Below are 22,337 nucleotides of genomic sequence, written 5' to 3' on the forward strand. Positions count from 1 at the left end.
CTTCTTAAGTAATGAAATATGGAAAACATCATGGACTTTCATTGTTGGAGGAAGTGCAAGTTGATATGCCATTGGTCCAATCGTCTCAAGGATCTCAAAAGGCCCGCAATACTGTGGTGCCAACTTGGCACATGAACCAATCCTCAAAGATATTTTCTTGGGCTTGATGCACAAATACACATTCTCCCCAACCTGAAACTCCTTGAACACCCCATGATGATCTGCATAACCCTTCTGTCTATCCTGTGCTTCCTTTAAATTATTCTTTATAACATGTATTTCCTACTCCATGTCTGTCAACATGTCTGGTCCAATAACTACCCTATTCACTGGGTCACTCCAGCTGATGGGTGTTACAACTCTACCCATACAATGCCTTGAAAGGACTCATCCTCAACGACTCTTGATAACCATTGTTGTATGCAAACTCAACCAATGGAAGATACTCCTCCCATTTCTTCTGCTGGTGCATCATATACATCCTCACCATATCCTCCAAGATCTTGTTGACCCTCTCTGTCTGTCCATCTGTCTGTGGATGATAAGTTGTACTAAAGGCCAACTTTGTACCAAAACCTACAAATAGCTCCTTCCAAAACTTGGAAGTGAACTTTGCATTCCTGTTTGACACAATCTTCTTTGGAACACCGTGCAATCTCACAATCTCTCTGATGAACACTTGTGCTACCTCATTAGATGAATATGTAGTATTTACTAGAACAAAGTGAGCTACCTTGCTCAACCTGTCAACCATGACCATAATAGAGTCATGCTTCTTTACTGTCCTCAGAATACTTGTGATGAAATCCATGGAAATGACCTCCCATTTCCATTCCAAAATCACTATAGGCTATAGTAAACCACCTAGATACTTACATTCTGCCCTGGCTTGATGAAAATCTAAACATCTAGCCACGAACTTTGCCACTTCCTTCTTCAGATTCAGCCAATAGTATGACTTCTTTACATTGTCAATGTATTATGATATCATGGATGACTCGAGTATGGCTTGGCGTGAAACTCCCTCAAGATAACCTTCTTGAGCTCACTACAATTTGACACATAGATCTTGTCTCTAAATCTCACCAAACCATTTTCCCTAAGATGATAGTTTGCATCCTAATCACTTGTACCTGTACCTATACCTACGGTTGTTGAGAATGCAACAAGATGATGGAGCTTAGTGGAAAGGAGTCGACTTCACTAAGTGGGCCCGCAGGAAAATTATGGCGCAAAGTCTACTTTTAAATTGTGTCTATTTTTAGACATATGTATCATGGTCTATGAGCTGCAGAATGTTGTTTATGGATGATTGGTCATGTTGGGAAAAATATATGGACTTCTATTTTTTGATCACAGCAGGAGTGATCAGAGTCTATTTTTAGACTGCTAGTCAAAAATAGAAAAGTCTAATATTATTGTCTCATAATAATATTTGGACTATAAACTTTATCTTATCCTCTTGGAGCACTTCAGTTTGAGCTACAGATGTGGCACATCTAGCTGTCAGAAGGAATACACTTTCTTTGTGGGTCAGTTGAGTTGTTGCATGCAGGACTTCAGTTAGAACTCAAGCAGTTGAGTTTGGTGGAGTTGATTGTGGAGTTGATGGAGTTGTGTTCAGTTTTACTTGGTTAAACTAGTTGTAATTAGTATAACTGTAAATAGACTAATGATGAGTTGTTAAACTAATTATTAACTCATAAAGCAACTAAAGAATACATCAGTTAACTCAGTTGCATGTTAGTGCATGTACAGTTCAACAGGGACAGGTGTTAGAGGTTGAGATTGCTATCAGTTGTGACTATATTTGTGCATGAGGATTTGCACAAGCAATGTATTGAGTATGCCAATGAGTATTGCGTTGATTTGCCCAGTAGAATAGCCTGTGCTCATGTGATTTCCAGTGTGAGTGATTCTCAACAGGTTTATGCAATAGAGGCAGGCAAAGTAGTGGAGCAGATTTGAACTTATGACTTGTTTGGGTCTGAGTTGGTTTGTGTGTAACAGGTGGAGAGAGTGCTGGATAATTGTGAGGAGTATTGAATATGTAATGTTACATGTTATCAATCATTAATATATAGATAGTGTTGGGTTTTCAGCTGTAAGCTTTCCCCGGGTTACATACTGTGTTAATGTGTGCATGCGATTGATGTTTTATTGTTATTGATGCTGCTAAATTGATGATCAACGTAGAGGAGCTTATGTATTGCGTATGTATTCTGCAATAGTACATGATCAGGATAATCTCCATTGAATATGTGTTTATTATCCAAAATTTCTACATGGTATCGGAGCTGTTGATCATCAGATCTACTATTTAGGAAGTGTTTACATCTTATTTCTTCAGGTAGAGTCTGTAATCGAGCCAGGTAGCCTCTGGATTCATCCTTCCTTTGGAGGGTTAGATATCCAGTGAATTCCCATACAGTCAATCTCTGTACGAGAAATATTTTGTTCTCACGAATCTTAGATCCGAGGCGGTTGAGTTTGGAGTTGGTGGAATTCGAATTTGCAGCAATGTTTTCTTGGTGTCAAAGAAGCAATGTCTTTCAACGGATTGCGATAGGAGTATGCTCTTGAGGGTAGCTCAAACTATATTGAATGGAAGGACAGGATGGAGGAAATATTGGATGATAACGGGTTGAAGGAGTTCATAGAGACTGATTTCCCAAAGCCTACTGATGCTACTCAAGCTGACGCTTAGCAATAGAAGACAGCAAAGTGTCGAAGGATTCTGTTGGAGGGCGTGAAGGATCACATTGTGTCCAGCCTTCATGGAAAGACTTCTCCATACATGATGTGGAAGGCTTTAACAGATCTATTCCAAAGCAAGAGCGATCAGAGGAAGCTGACGCTCAAAGATAAACTCAGAAACATCAAATGCGAGAAGGGTGACAGTATGCCAAAGTGTCTCACGAAGTTCACTTAGTGTCCATATGAGCTGGGAAGTGTGGGGGTTACTGTCGATGATGAGGACTTGGTGAGATTGGCTCTCCTTGGTCTTCTGAAGATTTGGCATTCCTATCAGGACTCTATTAATGGTCAGGAGAAATTGCCAGGATGGGAGAGACTGTGGTCAGATCTTGTGCAGGAGGAGATCAGGTGGAGTACCAGGGACGGATCTTCATGAAAGGGACCTGATGAAGAAAATTGCGCTTTGGCTGCCAAAGCAAAGAAGGGGAAGAGCAAGAAAGCTTCTCAGTCTGGTGCGAAAGGCAAGAAGCAGGACATGTCCAAGGTGAAGTGTTTTCACTGTCACCAGCATAGACACTATGCCACTAATTGTCCACAGAAGAAGAAGAACAAGCAAGCTGCTAGATCTGCAGCAGGGGAGGCTCTAGCCTCGCAGTTTGAGCTTGATTTTTCATTGATCACATGCTTGGTTTCAAGTGTGATGGGATCGGTGTGGTTCTTGGATAGTGGTGCATCTTTTCACATGACAAGATATCGAGATTTGTTTTCTGATCTGGAGGACAAAGATCTTGGAGCGCACATTGAGATGGGTCATGATGGTAGATACAGTGTGACCGGTGTCGGTACCATTTCCTTTGAGAGGGAGTCTGGTAAACCCTTCGTATTGAAGGAAGTCATGCATGTTCCAGGATTGAAGAAGAATCTTATCTTTGTGGCGATGTTAGAAGACAAGGGGTTGATGTTGTTTTCAACGAGGGAAAGGCTTTCCTACGCAGCAAGACAACTGGTGAAACCTGGAAGATAAGGGTTCAAGTGAGGAACCTTTATCAGTTGCATGTAGATGGATGTGTAGCAATGGCATGCAAGGCAGAAGGATTGGTGAACCAGGATGATGGTGAGTTGTGGCACAGGAGATTGGGTCACCTTCACCATGGAGCCTTGAAGATACTGCAGCAGATCACTATAGGGCTTCCTAGAGGCACTCTTGCGCAATCAGATGAGTGCAAGGGGTGTACTTTGGGGATGTTTGTGAAAGCCACCTTTCACGAGAAGGATAGTCACGCCATGACGATCCTTGAGAGAATTCACACAGACGTGTGTGGACCTTTCTCAGTTGCTTCGATAGCAAAACACATGTATTATGTGACTTTTGTTGATGATTTCTCTCGTAAGTGCTGGATCTTCTTCATGCAGAAGAAGAGTGGGACATATTCAAAGTTCTGTGAATTCAAAGCACTGGTCTAGAAGGAGTCGGGGAAGAAGGTGAAGGCTCTTAGGAGCGATAATGGTGGTCAATACATCTCTGATGAGTTCAAGGATTTCTACAAGGCAGAAGCGATTCGAAGAGAGCTCATAGCTCCCCATAACCCACAACAGAACGGGGTTGCTGAGCGAAAGAACAGAATGATCATGGGTGCTACATGGGCGATGTTGCATGATCAGGGCCTACCCCTTCACTTGTGGGCGGAAGCATGCAATACAAAAGTTTATGTGCAGAACCTTTGTCCTCATAGGATACTTAGCATGAGTACACCCGAAGAGGCTTATTCTGGTAAGAAGCCTGATCTTTCTCATTTGAGGATTTTTGGTGCTAACGTTTACATGCATGTGACAAAGGATGCCAGGAAGAAGTTGGAGCCGACCACAAAGGTTGTGATATTTGTGGGGTACACTGATACGCCCCACAACTATCGTGTGTATTTGCTAGACAGTGGTAAAACTGTTGTGCGATGGGATATGAAATTTCAGGAGGAGAAAGCCATGAAGTGTTCGCTTGAGAGGGAGCTACACTTGCATGCAGATGAGGAGCTATTAGTTCATAAGGATGAGCTTCAGGATGTGGATTAGCCACAGGACGAGGTTCATGGAGTGGAAGAGACGACTCATGTAGCGCCAACCATCAGAGGTCGAAAGCGCTTGACAAAAGCTGAGCGACTGGCTCAAGATGCAGAGAAAGTTGTAGGACCACCTACAGCCCAACGCAGGCAGCGACAGTCACCGATCGATACACTGGATACATGGCTCTTATGAGAAAGTGTGTTTTGACTGATCCATCCTCTTTCGAGGAAGCTATGGAGGATCCCGCATGGGTAGACGCCATGGTGGAAGAGTATGACTCTATTGTCAGAAACAATGCATGGGAGATTGTTCCTAGACCAGAAGGGAAATCAGTGGTGGGTTCGAGATGGATCTACAAAGTTAAGCAGGCAGCTGACGGGAGTGTGGAGAAGTACAAGGCAAGATTTGTTGCCTGAGGCTTGTCACAGTTAGAGGGGATCGATTATGAGGAGACCTTTGCACCTGTCGCAAGGTATTCTTCCATACGGATGATTCTTGCTCTCTCAGCGCAGATGGGATGGCACATTCATCAGAAGGATGTGAAGACTGCATTCCTCAATAGAGTCATTGAGCAGGAGGTTTACATTGAGTAGCCTGAAGGTTTTGAGATCTTCAACAGTGAGTCGCATGTGTGCAGGCTCAAGAGAGCATTGTATGGGTTGAAACAAGCACCACGTGCTTGGTACACACGGATAGACAGTTATTTCACCGGACTTGGATTCTCCAAGAGCGACACGGATCCTAACCTATACCAGATTGTGGTGGAGGGTAAGTTGCTTATCATTGTACTGTATGTAGATGATTTGATTCTAACGGGTGATGAGATGTTGATACTTTCATGCAAGGATGATCTTGCTGAGTTTGAGATGAAGGACTTGGGCCTCCTTCATTATTTGTTGGGATTGGAAATTTGGCAGTGCAGTGGTGGATTGTTTATTTCTTAGGGTAAGTATGCTCGGGAGATACTGGAGAAGTTCAACATGCATGGTTTCAAGCCTGTTGATACTCCTCTTCCTGGAGGTTGGAGGAAGGAGGATGCCACTTCGGCAGAAGAAGTGGATGCCACTGTTTATCGACAATTGGTGGGGTCGCTTATGTATTTGGTCAATACATGACCCGATATATGCTATGCAGTTAACCAGCTTTCACAAGCTATGGTTAAGCCTACCAAGCTCTTCTGGAAGGCGGGCAAGCATGTATTGCGTTATTTGAGAGGCACATTGGGATATGGATTGTGGTACAGACAGGAGGATGAGGTGAAGCTATGTGGCTTCACAGATGCAGATTGGGCAGGGAGCCCAACGGACAGAAAGAGCACATCAGGAGGGGTCAAGGATAATTTTAGGGGCGAATGTTCGCCCTTTGGCGAAATTAAGGGGTTTTAAATTTTTAGTGGGAGAATATTTTGTATCATAGTACATTTTTACAAATCACCTCAAATAGCCCACCTTATTTTAAGGGAGAGGGTAAAAAAGGTAAATTTAGCCCTTGAAATTAGGACTTACAACCTTCCCTTCGCCCATTTTCAAGAATAGGTTTTATTTAAGTGAATCCATTCGCCCATTTTCAAGAATAGGTTTTATTTAAGTGAATCCTATGGGCCAAATACCATATTTATAAATGAGGTATGGTAAATTAATAAAAATATAAATAAATGAGAGGTATGGTAAATAAATAAACATTTTTTATATTTACTCCATAAGTCACCTTATACACATGTAAGGGTGTAAACAAATAAAATTATAGGTAAAGTGGAGGTATAGTAAATAAATAAAACGTCTTTTTATACTTACTCAAAAGGTATGGTAAATAAATAAAAATATAAATAAACTAGACGTATCGTAAATAAATAAAACCTCTTTTTATATTTAGTCCATAACCCTCGTTCTATTTATGAAGGCTCAAGAAAGAGGTTTTATTTAAGTGAATCTTATGGGCCAAATACCATATTTGTAAAAGAGGTATGGTAAATTAATAAAAATATAAATAAACGAGAGGTATGGTAAACAAATAAAACATTTTTTTATATTTACTCCATAAGTCACCTTATATTTACGAACACTTAAAAAATGGGCTATATTTAGGTGAAACCTATGGCCAAAATACTATGGGACAAATACCATGGACTAGATTGTTATTAATACCATGCAAAAAACCATTATTAACCCTAATATTAGAATTAATAAAAATAAAAATGGCACATGGTATTGACCCATGGTATTCACCAAAATGGCACATGGTATTGACCCATGGTATTCACCTGGAATGTAGCCTATTTAAATGGGGGAATTAAACCAGCATGTAGCCTATGCTAAGATTCACTAGGACTTTACAAAGTTTTATTATTTAGTGAAAGACTCGCCAAGATCTTACAACATTTTATAATTGAGTAAAATATTCGCCATGCCTGGTGAGAGATTCGCCAAAAAATTATATATACATATTATATTATTGATAAAATCGCCTTCCATTTTTCCTATATACCATGGAGATTCGCCCATTTATTATATTTATAAATTTATGGGGGGTTCTTAAAATTTTCCCTGGGAGGGGTCTTCAGTATTGGGTCGACAACAGTTTCTTGGTACAGCAGGAAGCAGAAATCCGTGGCACTCAGTTCAGCAGAGGCCGAGTATATGGAAACAAGTTTGGCTGCATGCGAGGCTATATGGATGAGGAAGATCTTGGTCGGTTTGTTCGGTTCTCATTTGGATCCTACTGTGATTTACTGTGATAACCAGACTTGCATTAAACTCTTGGCTAATCCTGTATTTCATGATAGATCTAAGCATATTGACGTCAGGTACCATCATATCAGAGATTGTGTGCAGCAGAGAATCATGTTACTTTCATACATTCCAATGGAGGATCGAGATGCTGATATTCTGACGAAGGTGCTCACCAGGAGCAAATTCGAATACCACCGAGGAAGGATAGGGGTTGCTGATAATCCATATCTTGTTGAGAGGGAGTGTTGAGAATGCAACAAGATGATGGAGCTTAGTGGAAAGGAGTCGCCTTCACTAAGTGGGCCCGCAGGAAAATTATGGCGCAAAGTCTATTTTTAGACTATGTCTATTTCTAGACATATGGATCATGGTCTATGAGTTGCAGAATGTTGTTTATGGATGATTGGTCATGTTGGGAAAAATAGATGGACTTCTATTTTTTGATCACAGCAGGAGTGATCAGAGTCTATTTTTAGACTGCTAGTCAAAAATAGAAAAGTCTAATATTATTGTCTCATAATAATATTTGGACTATAAACTTTATCTTATCCTCTTGGAGCACTTCAGTTTGAGCTACAGATGTGGCACATGCAGCTGTCAGAAGGAAATACACTTTCTTTGTGGGTCAGTTGAGTTGTTGCATGCAGGACTTCAGTTAGAACTCAAGTAGTTGAGTTTGGTGGAGTTGATTGTGGAGTTGATGGAGTTGTGTTTAGTTTGACTTGGTTAAACTAGTTGTAATTAGTCTAACTATAAATAGACTAATGATGAGTTGTTAAACTAATTATTAACTCATAAAGAAACTAAAGAATACATCAGTTAACTCAGTTGCATGTAAGTGCATGTACAGTTCAACAGGGACAGGTGTTAGAGGTTGAGATTGCTATCAGTTGTGACTATAGTTGTGCATGAGGATTTTCACAAGAAATGTATTGAGTATGCCAATGAGTATTGCATTGATTTGCCCAGTAGAATAGCCTGTGCTCATGTGATTTCCAGTGTGAGTGATTCTCAGCATGTTTATGCAATAGAGGCAGGCAAAGTAGTGGAGCAGATTTGAACTTGTGACTTGTTTGGGTCTGAGCTGGTTTGTGTGTAATAGGTGGAGATAGTGTTGGATACTTGTGAGGAGTATTGACTATGTAATGTTACATGTTCTCAATCATTAATATACAGATAGTGTGGGGTTTTCAGCTTTAAGCTTTCCCCTGGTTACATACTGTGTTAATGTGTGCATGAGATTGATGTTTTATTGTTATTGATGCTACTAAACTGATGATCAATGTAGAGGAGCTTATGTATTGTGTATGTATTCTGCAATAGTACATGATCAGGATAATCTCCATTGAATATGTGTTTATTATTCAAAATTTCTACAACGTTTTCACTTGTACCTGTACCTACACCTATACCTATACCTTTACCTTTGATCTGTTGTAACATGTGCATAATCTCCATGTATTTTCTATCTCGCTGTCGTGCCTATAAGATCCTTTCTCATAACTCTATCCCATAAGAGCTCATAGCTGCTATATGGTTTACCTATACCATCCTGCTAAGAGCATCTGCAACCTGATTCTCCTTCCCTTTGATGTATCTGATCTCGAAGTCGAACTCACTAAGGGTAGCCAACCATCTAGCTTTCCTGGCATTCAGATTTGGCTGATCAAACAAATATCTCAACCCACTGTGATCGCTCATCAATGTAAACCTCCTTCCAAGAAGATAGTGCCTCCACATCTTCAATGCATGTATAATCACTTCTAGCTCAAGATTGTGCATTGGATAGTTCTTCTCGTGCTCATTCAATTTCTTGACTCATAGCACACTACCTGCCCTTGTTGCATGCGAACTCCACCAAGTCCTCTCTTGCAAGCATCTGTACACACTACAAACTCCTTCTCTGGATCCACAATCTTTAGCACTAGTGCATGTGTGAACAACTTCTTAAGCTACTCAAAACTAGCCTCACATTCTTCTATCCATTTGAACTTATTACCTTTCCGCTGCAATGATGTGATAAGATATGAAATGCATGAGAATTTCCTGATGAACCTCTTGTAGTAGCCTGCCAATCCCATAAATGATATCACCTCATCCACTTTCTTAGGAGTTACCCACTCCATAATTGCCCTTATCTTTTCTGGATCCACTACTATGCCATCCTTGGAGACAACATGCCCCAAATAATGTACCTTTGTCTGAAAGAAGTTGCACTTATTAATTTTAGCATACAAATGATGCTCTCTTAGCCACCTCAACACTACTACTAAATGCATTAGTCAAACCAAATGGAGCAACAAAAAACTCATAATGCCCATGCTTGGTCCTGAATGCAGTCTTGAAGATATCCTCTTCCTTGATGTGTACCTGATGGTATCCCAATCTCAAGTCGATCTTAGAGATTACTACTGCTCCTTTCAATTTATCAAACAAATCATCAATCCTCGACAAAGGGTACCTGTGCTTGAACGTTTCTTGGTTCATATGCCTGTAGTCAATGCAAAATCTAAGAGTACCATATTTCTTCTTCACGAACAACACTGGTGCACCCCAAGGTGATACACTCAACCTAATGTACCCCTTGCCCAACATTTCCTTCAACTGCAACTTTAACTCAACCAACTCAGGTGTGCTCATTCTATAAGGTTCTTTTGATGCAAGGTTTTCCCTTGGAATCAAATCGATAGAAAATTCTACCTCCCTGTGAGGTGGAAAATCAGTAATGTCCTCAGGAAATACATCCTGGAACTACTGCAAAATTGGGTATCTTCTTAACACATCTGCATCCTCAACCTCCTTACCCTTGTCACTAGAAATGTGTACAGTAAACATCACACAACCCTTTCTACAACTGTGCTTAGCTTGCATAGTGCAACCATCCTCACTGATGTAAGCTTCTTCTTTGCCTGCAAATTCCTCTTTTCCCCACTATCATCCACACACTCAATGGCCTTGTCGAAGAAATCCACTTTGGTTCTATGAAGGTATAGCCAATCCATACCCAAAAGCATACTATACAAACCCAATGGAAATACATTCAAATGTGTTGCTATAGGCATACCATTTAACTCAAATGCACAAGCTCTTACCCAATGGTGAACACGCTTCTTTTCTCAAACCACACTTATCCACCAAGTTAGGATTAATATAATGATAGTTAGATCAAGGATCAATCAAAATAGAAACAACTTGATCACGAATCTTATCATCCATCTCAATGATCGATTCCTGATGATCCGCCTGCCTGCTGTCCACAACTTCATAGATCTAAGGAATGCTATGACCAACATCACCAACTATATACGCCTCCTAAGCATTGTATATCTGGGGTCTACCACCACTCTAATACTATGTACAATCCCTCTTATGATGATCCTTACCACATATCCAACACTGCAATGGTTCTTTACCACCACCTCTAGCCTGCTGCTCTCCACATTCCTTCTCAGTTGTATTGAATCTCTTGTAAGGAACTGCATTTTCTTTCTCACTTGCATCTTGAGGTATTCCTCTCTTTAGTGGCCATTTTCCTTTATCTTTCTCATTTCTTTTCAAGTCATGCTTACGCTCAACTTTGCGCTTCGATTGCTCATAACAATGCTTCAACTTTCAAATGGCCTCCTCCAACGATCTTGGCTCATCGAACTCAATACGATCTTTTATTTAAACCTTGTCCTTCTCCACCCTAAGGTAAAGAACATATCTCAAAAGCTCCAAAAATATGCTAGTATACTCATCATCTCTCATAGAACCCATCCGCAACTCATAAAACTCCTTAGCTCTGTCATCATAGTACCTCTCCGACAAGTACTTCTTCTTGAATAGCCTTCCAAATGCATGCCAAGTCAAATCCTCCTCATGTATACTTTTGACATTCTTCACGTCTTCCCACCAAATAATTTCTTTACCTTTGAGACTGAAAGTGGCTATCTTTACTTTCATGTTTTTTGAATAATCATGCAATCAAAATAATTTCTTCATACCAAGCAACCATGCTTCTACATCCTATGATTTCTTCATCTCTCCATCAAAGACAGGTGGCTTCACTTTCTTAAACTCATCTGGCAAGTATCCAATATCATTCCTCCTGTAAGGATGATGACGATGACAATCATGATGTCTATCAGAACCATAATGGAATAGTAATTGTGTCTATCACCTCTCCTATCTAGAGTTTCCAATAGCCTTCCATCTTTGATCGTGTCATATCTATCCAACCTATGTCCACTAAGATACCTATTGCCATATGCCCCATTAGTTTTGTCCTCATGTCCATGGCTAATCCGAAGTGGTCCCATGTCGCTGCAAATCTGACAAACTCTGAAGTAGTATCACATTCACCTCTTCTTGTCTCTCTTGTGCCTACATGATTTTGCATTGTCTAATTTGCAATTCCTTATTTCTTCCTTCAGGATTCTCAATGTGTCTACCACGTTAGAAGAGTGCCCCGCACCATGCTGCTCATCTGATGCATAGGGAGATTCTATGTATTCTACCACCTTGCTAGCCATCTGATCTCTTTTCTGCAAGGCATACTATGTTAGCTAAACCAAATCACAATAAACCAACGTACCTTAGCATAATTCGGGGAGGATACCTTATCTGGAAGATCATCAAATCAATGTGATACATATATAACATAATCATAACAACATATAGACATATATCAAATAAGTGTATCAACGCATAAGTTACATTCTAGCTAGGGTCCAGTCATCAATGAAAGGCCATATCAACAATGCATGATGTGACCTCATGCATGAAAACAACCATTACTCCATTGCACACATTGCCACATGCAACTATCAACATGCATAAGGAATGCCTAATCAACTACACATACATATGAATGCAAGTAGTCGAGCATAAGTGATCAATTCTTGTAATCAACCTACAAGACTAATACATGTAATCAAAACATTCAAGAATGCAACTGACATACAAGGATGTAGTCAAGAGACATACAATCAACATGTAAGTGACATATAACCATATGCAACCAGTCATAAACTTCTGACGATGCATCCCACAAAATTTCATCAAGCTCCTCATGACAACCTCACTATAAGCATGATCAACATGATGCAATGCAACAAGCACATGGAATGCAAGTGTAAGAGACACACATGCAACTGACATGCATGCATGACCAAGCACCTTCACCTAAGGAGAGTGCAACCATGCTCTGATACCAATCTATATCACCCCCTCCTCCTAGATCCATTCAAGCAACCATCCAGTCAGGAAAACATGTGATGAGAGAGGTTACTAAGGGATTCAATCTCCTAGGTGACCTTAAGGAAATGGAATCAACGGAACATATCAAACAAACCCATCCACATCAGCAAAACACCTTCAGGAGACATGTTAGCTACTCAACCAGCATTTCCTTGAGCCCCACTAATGATTTAAGCCTTTTAACCTAGAGGCAGTCCCATGCTATAGGCAAGACAATGACCAAAGACTCAAAGTCGCTCTCATAGGCCTTAGTGCCATCGACTATGGACTTTTCTCAGCAGACCTATGCCAGCGATCCTGAGTTTTGAGCCACTTTTGTAGCCCAGAATCCTGAACTCTACCCAAAACTTGTTACAACCTTCAGAATCATTCGAAGACATGATAACAATACTGAATACTCAAAATCAACCTTAGGATTAGGCTTCATCATCCCCAATCAGGACTGACATTCTATCAGACACTTGACATCAATGTAAGCTATATGTCTAGGATCATACAAGAGAGAGAATAAATGACTAAAAGAACTTATGAAACATAACTAGAAGGATCACCTCCTTCTCCAATGAACTATTATATCATCAATTAGGTCTTTCATCCATCCATCTAACAATTATAAGTAAATACATGAAATAAACAGGACATGAACTAGTCAGATAAACATGCTTATAACCAACAATAAACCATATAAATATGAGAGATATGGAAACCATTAAATCCACATATAAACAATTACAAAAGTGAGAGAACATAGCTTGTATTAATCATCGGCAAATCTGACCAGGTTTGGGACTTCCACGTACTACTCGACCATAGACATGGTTGAACCAAATCTCTCTTTTAGCCAGTCACCCCTGTGCCATATTCCAAGCATGAACGTGGGATCTCATAGAACAACCAATCCAAGAAAAGCCAAGGAAATAAGAGGTTAAACAACCTCCACCATCACTAAATTGTGATCACACCAAAACCGGTGCTCCGATCACAAACGAACCGAATTTGGAATGCCATATGGAATCCATCACTATCCTTGAGGATTTTTATGTCTCCTTGTCTCTCAATACCATATCACTAGGCCCTAAGCCTAGAACAGTCTCTCAGGCTTCCGCAACCAGAACTTAAATCACTAGGCCCTAATCCAAGACCTCCCTCCGGCTTTACCATGTATCCCACCAAAACTGATTAAGGGATTCCTAGGCCTTTCGGAATGAACCTTGAGACCACCTCCACCCTGGATTCGGAAATCCATTCGGCAAACCAAAGCTCAAAAAACCAAATAAACATCCCAACACCATGGCATCCAGAAAAAGGCAAGGCTAGGCTGAAAATCACTGTCATAACCTGGTAAAACCATGCCACCAACAATAAGAGAACCATATGCCAACATGTAAAGCCATGCATGTATGAACCATCTAGGACATCATACATGCAAAAGGTCACCTTTAGTATTCCTGTTGAAGCTGCCTGATCTTGCTTTTCCTTCCTTGATACTTGCTTTCCTTCCTTTCCATTTTCTTTCTTTTCCTTCCTTGATCCAAAGCTAAAGTGCTCCAAAAAACTCTAAGTTACCAAGAGTAAGAGAGAGAGGGAAATAATGAGAGAGCTGCAAAATTGAACTAAGAAAAGGTTAGCCAAAATCTTGCGCACTGATCCTCAGAAGCCTTTTTACGAATGAGTCCTCTATTATCTTCATTTTCCATTATTTTCCTTTAATTTTCTCCTCACATGCAACCTGTGACTTTTCACCTTACTTTTCTCCTAATTTCCTTAATTTTCATAAATAAATATGCCAAAAATTTGTTTTTCCCTTTTAATGCCTTTACCTTAGCCTTTGCCAATTTTCCTTAGCCAAAACACACATCCAATGATTCCCACTAGGATATCTTTGCCCAAAATTTAGCTTGGAATAAGTGTCCCTTAACTGTGGTCTTATTTTTCCTTTATTAACTTTTATTACATGAACTTTTCACGAGGGTTGTTAGAGTATTAAACCCTAGCTACAACAAAGCCTACATGCTCTATAATAATTATTCTTGCTAACATTGTCTTAATCATTAAGTCATTCCATGCCCATAGTTAAAGCATTTGTGTAGTCCATATTACAAGAAGGAACAAGAACATACAAGAAGCATAAACAAAGCACATACCCATCAAATACAAACCATAGTTTTATAGTGGGAAACTTCGACACAGAAAGGTAAACCCACTTTAAATCCATTATCTTCACTATCAAATATGTCCATTACATAGCTTGACCATGTATCTAATCCATCCACTCAATTACATGTCCCAGTGCACATTCCATCTTAGCACTGTCCAATATCCTACAAACAATGTAAGATAGTTCATGAGGCATGTAAGAGATTTATGTTGCATGGAAAATTTCTCCCAATGCTTTCTCTCTTAAACTCACTTCTATAAATATGACATAGTTGATCTCTAGCTTAAACCCTAGTGTGGCCATCAAGGCTAGCTTACAATCATTTAAATAACGTTATAGCGAACCATTTCTTGAATGGTGGTTTCATTGATGCCAATGTCAGTTATTGAACGCTCTTACTATATATCATCAATTGGAAGCTCCATTTGTCAAACCGTTAGAAAACATTTAGAAAAATGTTCCTAAAAATATTAAATCAAGTAATAATATGGAAAAAAATTGTTTGTGGAGAGTTTTAAAATTTATTTTGAAATGGACATATAACAATTAGAATTTAAAACTCCATAGGTGCTTGCATATTTCTCGCATCTCTTGCTTTATAACCTCGTCTTCAAACAAGGAAAACTTGTTATTCATGATTTATATATTTCAAGCTATGTAATAATTGATCCATTGTATGGCCTAACTCTGCTAAAAATAGTAACTAGTTGTCGAGTATTGATTACTTTTAATCCTTTTTTTATGGGATGAAACAACAGTGATTAGTCAATAACAAAGAGACTAGGTATGAAGAAAATGGTTACATTATGGTTTTCGAACACTGAATGAATCAACGGGATAACAACCAAAGTAATAACTATAAGAAAATGTCCATTCTCAGATATCGATTGTAGTGAAGGGGTGAAACGATATATTGTTCGAGGTTCTTCTTATGAATTATCACTATTGATTATGGAGGCAAAGTTGTTATTGTTGATTACATTATTGTTGATGTATATTTTGTTTGGTTTGTATGTTCTATTGAGAATATAGAAGGGATTGTATTACTGCCCGTGTAAGGAACTGTGAATGTTTGATGAATCAAATAGTGTTATGCTCTAGATATTGTAGTGTTGCATGTGTTGGCAGTGTGTTTGACAATTGAAACAAAGTTTAGAAGGAGAATTTATGTTGCAGGTTGATACCAATTAGAAATTTTTCAGTACGAGTGTGGAGAATAGGGTATCGTGGAGAACTTATTGATGCCATGTATAACAGAGGCTTGTGGTTCTTGTATTGACATCAATATTTTGATAAGAAGCAAAGGCACTAAAGCAATGTTCTTGATGGTAGTGGTTGGACAATGACAGTAATATAGTGAGAAGTACATATCTCAAGTACAGTTACAAGAGTAGTGACATTAATAGTAGTATTGTGGCTACATATCAGAAATTTACAATTGGACAAAGTAGTGGGAGTATATTAAGTGCATGGTATCAATAGTGGTAACACTAGGGTTTATTTGTTGAATGTATCTTTGAGCCATGTTGATGTATTGAGCAAAGATAATTTAGTAGAAATTTGTCGAGAGTTTGGTTGGCTTTGATTGAAGTTGTTAGGTAGTGTTTATGTTTATGTGGATAGATGATTTGTGTTGTGATTTATATTTCTGGATGCTAGGGTTTCAAATATATGCTTAAAAAGTATTTTTCTTGTTTATTTGTCGAGAATAAGAAGTTGAGCTACTTCTGAAGTTGAAAAATTTAGGGTTGATCATTGACATATTGTTGTGCAAACCTGGCTAGGGTTTTGAGGAGTAGATCTAATGACTTGAGCAGAGAAGTTGTAATGAAATTGACAAAGGTTATTTTTGTTCCTAAGTAGTATCAACATTTATATTGTTGGATACATATTGATGATGAGAAGAAATAGATTTTATGGTTGGATAAATATTGTATTGCAGTTTGTTAAAGCCTATTTAGCAACATGAATTGATGATGAGCATAAATATATTTGTTGTTGATGACATTGTATTGCAAATTTGACATTGCTTGAAATTAGGGTTCAACGGAAGAAGATTTGATTGAAGCTAACATCGATGTACAATTTGAGTAGAACCAGATTGGATTGAGAAGAGATTATATTGCAGGTTATTTTGTATTTATTTTGAGCATAGTTGGATCCAGTCTTAAAATTGTTAAACATGGCTTATCAGAGTGAGCTAAAGGTTGGAGTGTTCAAAACAAGTGGCAGGTTGGTTCAAGGAAGGAGAGTGGAGTCTCCTTCGGGTTGGAGCATAAGAACACTTTAGGGAGTAATGGTGGTGGTCGGATAGATTGAAGCCTACACATCGTGTTGAAGCATCCTTCTAGTTGCAGTTGGTAAATAGGATTTTGGATCATACTTCAGGTTGGAGCTTGTAAACCAAGGTGTTGGAGCGTCCTTCCAATTGGAGCTGATAATCCAAGGCATTGGAATTTCCGTTAGGTTGGAGCCTGTAAATCAAGGAAAATTTTAAGAACCTCCCTAAATTTATATGTATAATAAATGGGTGAATCCCCGTGATATGTAAGAAAAGTGGAAGGTGATTTTATTAATAATATAATATGTATATATAATTTTTTGGGCGAATCTCTCACCAAATTATATTATCTTGTAAAATCATGGCGAATCACTAGTACAAAAAGGTGAATCTCTAAGAAATCCAAGGATTTTTGTAGTCACTCCTTATAAAATATCGATAATAAGCCTCTATAAAAGGAATAAGTCAACCATATTCAAAGCCTAAAATTTTGGTGTGGTTGAGAGTGAAAATGCTCTCAAACCACCTACATATCAGAAACATTACAAATGAAAAAAGAAAATAATAATAATAATAATATAATATCCAAGTGGAAACCTCATTAATTCACTTGGGATAGACCTTTGGCTGAAAACCACCATGGAGGCAACCTTAGGTCTAAATAAAGGCATTCCTCCTCATGAAAACCCTATTAGGATAAATGGGGTAAGGCACTAGTGAAAACCGGAAATGGCATCAATATCTTGACAAGAAAAATGAAAAACAAAGGAAAAAAGGGAGGAGAAGAAAACTTTTGGTTCATAAGTGTTTTCAAGTACACAGACACTAAATATGGCTAGCAATAGGCCAATGAAGATCTCAAACTAGATTGAGAAACAAATCATTTCAAGATACCTATACCAATAAAACAATTGGAAGGATTAATGTATCTATACAAAAGTCATCACACCAAAGAAACATTATGCATCCTATTACAAGTTCTCTTCGCAAGAATCATCATCATCATCTTCATACTCCATGCCTTATATTCTATTTCACACTTTCTCTATATCCTCAATTTCATCATCATCTTTATTATCAATGCACCATACTAATTGTAGCAAGCACTATTTCCATGTCCCATTAGAATTTTTCATATTCACCATATTTGTTGCAAAACAATTGTATGTTTCCATTAGAAAAAAAAGTGCTCTTACTATTGTCATGGAAAATAATACAATACAATTTCTCCCATTGTTGAAGGTTATACATCACACAAATCATCACCGATATCATCATGGATGAAAAACTTCTTCAATAATATTCAATATACACAACCCCATGTGGTTTTCTCTGAATAACATTGATAGCACCAACTCCTCCCAAGACACCATCACCGCTCATCTCCATGATTGGCTGTCATATGGGAGTTCACAAATGCATACATAAAAGGGATGGAATGAAAGGAAATAATTTCCATCATCTCAAACAAAGGTATTCAAATATGATTATGGAAACACATGACTGTAATTATGGCCCTGTTCATGAACCTCACCTTGTGAAGATGGAGAAGGTCACAATTAGTTAATAAGTTGGCGCCCAAATTTAATCCCATTTGGTTCTATTGATATTATGGTTCCAAGTAGATCTGCTTTATCTTTCAAGCTGGTGGACACTATTTTGTTGGTCTCTCCCATGTGATATTTTCCTTACGTCCCCTATCCCACTCCACCAATACCTTGTTTTATCAAAATCCATGTCTCATCCTTGTTCTTCCCCTAGCCATCACATAAGTCAAGGTCAAGGAGTCTCCTTGCATATGAGAAAACAAGATGACATAAAAACCTTTGTATAATATTATTTGGAGCAAACCCCTAGGGTAGATAGAGAGGAATTGAAATTATTGAAAATGAATAAAGAGTGGGAAGAAAATTTCTATCAGATACAGAGGTTGGATAAAATATACGACAGTGGAATCCATACCTAGGAAATACTAGATCAAGGGACACCCAATATATGTAAACAACATAATATATCTATTGGAAAATAAAAACTACCTTGGGTAAATTCATGTTAGAAAGAAGTGAGTCCCAATAGGAGATTCTCTTATGCATAGATAGTCTACAATTACAAGTGTACAATTTGGATTACAAGGTGACTTCTCTTTCCAAGAAAGTAGTAGAATTAGGATTTTCTAAGAACAAGGAAGAGGAGGTTTCACCTTCACTGGAACAAGTAGATTCCCCCTAATCATGGTTAAGTTTTTTTATTATTTTTATTTTTATTTTTTAGATTAGCGTATACAACCTTATCATTAGCTATAGTTTTAATTCTTTCATTTCTTTGTTTGATAGTCTTAGGTTACATGACTTATTATGCCGTAATGTGTTTCCCTTTGAGAAGAACTCCCCCCAAATGCCACTCTACACCATTTGGCACTGTCGATCTTGTGTTAGACGATTGAACTATTATGAGTCGTCAGATGCGAGTTTTAGTTGGTTAGGTGTGTTAGTTTTTAATCGATGATTGAAATACTATGACCCGTCAAATGTGAGTTTTAGTTAGTTAGGTGTGTTAGTTTCCCTATAAGTCATGATGAAGGAGGAGGTCGCTCATTCGTCTTCATGTTGTACCCAAAGCATGGCACCAATCAATTGATAGATGTGAGTTCTTGGAGCAACGAAAGCTGCTTGGATGCTCTGTCTTCATGTTGTACCCAAAGCATGGTGCCAATCAATTGATAGTTGTGAGTTCTTGTAGTAACGAAAGTTGTTGGGCTACTTTATCAGATGCGAGAAACCATAAAATCTAGGCTCTTGAAAAAATGGGAAATTTTACTAGAGATGAGAAACCAGAAGATCAAGGGAAAGGGTTTAAGGTACTCTATAGAAGATGGTTGAGCACCACTGAGTTTGAGTAAACATAGTGTTCAAATGGATGAACCATGCCAACCTTTACCATCTCAATTGCACACATTACCACTTGATTTACATAAAAGTGTGTCTTCCATAAATGATTCTTTAGGTATTTCTTTCTTGCAAGAAAATATATTCAACCTATAAGAAGGAGGTCGCTCACTCGTCTTTGTGATGTACCCAGAGCATGGCGCAAATCAATTGATAGTTGTGAGTTCTTGGAGCAATGAAAGCTGCTTGGCTACTCTATTGGGTGTGAGCAACCAGAAAAACCAGGCTCTTGAAAAACTGGAACATTTTACTGGAGATGAGAAACCAGAAAATCGAGGGCAAGGATTAAGGTACTTTGTAGAATATGGTCAAGCACCAATGAGTTTGAGTAAACATAGTGTTCAAATGGATGAAAAATTCCAACCTTTACCATCTCAATTGCACACATTACCACTTGATTTGGATAAAAGTGTGTCTTCCACAGATGATTCTTTAGGTATGGAAAGAGAAAGATGTAGCACAAGCGAAATCCATGCGTCTGGATCTGTGCGCAGCTCGTGGATCTTGTTTTAGATGGTAATGATTTGAGCAGTTATATACGAGAGCCTGCTTTTCCTAATGTTACATGAAATAATTTACAAATTTTAGACTTCAGTAGTAACAATCTGCAAGGGCTCGTGCCTTTGTTTCTTAAATAGTTTCATGGCCTGCAAGAGTTGGATCTGAGCAATAAATCTGTCTGGTGCAATACATAAAGCTCTTATCCAACTGAATTTATGAAGTTTGAATTTGTCTCTTAACAATCTCAGTGGACCCATTCCGTTGTTTTCACTAAGTTTTGGCAGTGAGTCATTTGCAGGAAACAAGCACTGTCGGCCTCCTCTTGCACCTTGTGCTAGAACTCAAGTTCATAGGCATTATGGATTGAACCCTAGGGAAGTTGCAAGAATTGTTATTGCATTGATGACAACCATTGTTGTTTGTGTGTCCTTGTTGATAGGCATTGGAGGTGCCCACAATATGAAAGTGTTGGGAGGAGGAGGGGACCCCTCTTTGAATGAATTGGAAGATGAAGAAACAGTGGAGGGTAGATTAGTGATTTTTGAAGGGGATAACCTCACGGTTGAGTATGTGTTGAATGCATCAGGTCGAGTACTAGGTAAGACCAGATATGACACTATCTACAAACCCAATCTTAGCCAAGGAGGAACTATTGCTCCCCTGACTTGCAAGGACTGAAAAAACACTTGCCTATAATTAAGGATTTGGGTGGCATTCGGCATGAAAATATAGTCCCTCTCAGAGAATTTATGAAAGAAAAAGAGAGAAGATTCTTGTATATGATTATCATAAGAAAGGAAACTTGGTTGACCTTCTTCATGATAAGTTGTCATTTTGAAACCCAAGACTAAGGAAGATTTTCTTTGTTGTCCTTGCTTTTGCAGATGCTCAAGGTGGGAGGCCCTCTTTGAACTGGGCTCACAGGCACAAGATTGTTCTTGGAGAAGCAAGAGGACTTTCCCACCTTCACACTGGGATGGAAACACCCATCATTCATGGAAACCTCAAATAAAAGAATGTTTTGGTGGATGAAAACTATGTGGCATACCTTACTGATTATAGTCTAGACCAGTTAATGACCCTACCATCTGCTGCTCAGATGATGAATGTAGCTACACTTGAGGGCTACAAGACATTCTCCTGTTAGAAATACTCATTGGGAAGAAACCAGGAAACAATGAGAGCTCTGACGAATTTGTGGATTTTCCTTCTATTATGAAGACTACTGTGTTGGAGGAGAGTATGTTGGATCTGTTTGATGTTGATATCTTGAGGGGATTAAGAAGTCCTATAGATGATGGATTAGTTTGAGCACTACAACTTGTAATGGGTTGTTGTGCACCTTCTCAATCGGTGAGACCAGATATTAAGGCTTTCATCCAACAACTGGCGGAGATAAGGCCTAAGACTCCTTCTGCATTATATACTCCCATTGATACTAGGAGTGAACTAGCACTTGCATTTTAGCTTCATGTTAATTATTTGTACTCACCTTTAGGTACTTTTTTACCTCTCCATTTGCATGCTTTACTCTGCTTTTTCTATTGCTTTGATGTAATCTTTAATGTAGAAGACATCTATGAAATCCAAGGGAGTAAATAACTGAGCATGCAACAATGGAAAAATCCAAAATTTGCATGGTTACACGCTAGCAGTAGGGATGAATTTAATTAAGTATCCACAGATTTGAGGTATTGGAAGGTATTTACATTTTCATTCCTTTTTCA

General features: G+C 38.7%; 1 pseudogene; it reads left to right on the top strand.

Moving 5' to 3' along the window:
- The window catches only part of LOC149247670 (putative kinase-like protein TMKL1 pseudogene), a 58,608-nt pseudogene extending 36,531 nt beyond the window's left edge, over positions 1 to 22,077 (top strand).
- The last annotated feature ends 260 nt before the right edge of the window (positions 22,078 to 22,337 follow it).

This window comes from Pinus tabuliformis, chromosome 7 (genome assembly GCF_031772625.1).
Source record: "Pinus tabuliformis cultivar Carrire ecotype Pingquan chromosome 7, CPIR1, whole genome shotgun sequence".
NCBI lineage: Eukaryota > Viridiplantae > Streptophyta > Pinopsida > Pinales > Pinaceae > Pinus > Pinus tabuliformis.